Raw genomic sequence first — 1,588 nt, 5'->3', positions numbered from 1 at the left:
ATAACCTTTTGCTCTGCAGAGTGGCCCACCTTCCAAGTTAGATGGCCTCCAGAGGGAACTTTTCAACCTTCTATTATTCGGGCGGTGAAAAAAAAAAGTTATGGCTCCTGATCCCTGGGGCCACCCGAGCCAAGTCCCATATGTTATGGTCTGGCAAGATCTAGCAAAAGATCCGCCCGAATGGTTAAAACTTTTTGTTCACAAACTCCCTGATTCTCCTAATGTACAGGCCCTGGTTATAAAAACTCCCACTCCCCCAGAGGAAGCCAAGAATAAGGGCCCAAAACCGGTCTTGCAGGAATCCTCGGACCGGAACCTGATTGACTTGGAGACGGAAATTAGGCCCCCACCATATGCCCCTCCTCCATTGCAGGAGCCCCCCGGGGGGAAGAGCCCCCCCCCCCCACCCCGATGAATCAGAAGGGACAAGGGAATCCCAACCCCGGAGAAAAAATAGAAAAAATAGGGGTGAGCAAGATCATGGGGACCCAGAGTTACCTTCATCTACTGTACAGGCACTCCCCGCCCGGGTGGGACCAGCTAGCCCAGACGGAGAGCAACCTATCAGACTGGCCGTTCCACGATACTCGTTATAAATTGAAAACCCAAAGATCCTCCTTTTTCGGAGAGCAAAACCCCAAAGGCCCCCTTGACCTCTTAATTCCATTTTGTCACTCATAACCCCACCTGGTATATTTCCAGCAGCTTTGCAGGTGCTCTTCACCACGGCCAAGAACGGTTTGAGCGAATCCTGCAGGAGTGCGTGAAACAGGCCCGGGATCGACGGAGTACCCAACCAGCCCAGCCTCATCTCATGGGAGAGGTTCCTCTGACTTCGCCTAACTGGGATTTTGAGCGAGTGGAAGGTAGGGAGCGTCTCCGAGTGTACCGCCAGACTCTAATGGCTGGCCTGCGGGCCGCAGCTAGGAAGCCGACAAATTTGGTGACGGTAAATTTAGTAAGGCAAGAGCCCACTGAGAGCCCATCAGCCTTCCTAGAGAGGCTAATGGAAGCCTTTAGGCAATATACACCCATGGACCCCCAGGCTGAGGAATCACGCGCTGCAGTTCTACTAGCGTTTGTGAATCAGGCAGCCCCAGATAATAGGAGGAAATTACAAAAGATAGAGGGGTTAGGAGAACAGATAATACAAGACTTACTGAAAGCAGCTGAAAAGGTATTTAATAATAGGGAGACCCCAGAAGAAAGGGAGGAATGACTTCGTCGGGAGGAAAGGGAACTAGCTGAGAAGATCAGGAAAGAAGATAGGGAACATAGGGCGAAGGAAAACCAGAAGAACCAGAGAGAGCTAGCCAAGATTCTTTTTGCGGGGATGAAGGCCGGAACAGAATTGAGGGAGCCTCGAGGCCCCCAGACGGGAGAAAAAGAGAGACCAAAAAGGCAGGCCCTAAAGAAAGATCAGTGTGCTTACTGCAAAGAATGGGGGCACTAGAAAAATGAGTGCCCTAAGAGGGACCCAAAGAGAGGAACAACCCAGAGAGAGAGAATTTCCCCTGGAACTCGAGTTCTATATGCGGGGAAAGACAGTGACTAGGGGAGTCAAGACTCGGCACCCCTCCCCGAGTCC

This window comes from Cervus canadensis, chromosome 8, assembly GCF_019320065.1.
Source record: "Cervus canadensis isolate Bull #8, Minnesota chromosome 8, ASM1932006v1, whole genome shotgun sequence".
NCBI classification, from domain to species: domain Eukaryota; kingdom Metazoa; phylum Chordata; class Mammalia; order Artiodactyla; family Cervidae; genus Cervus; species Cervus canadensis.
This window is presented reverse-complemented; position numbering follows the sequence as displayed.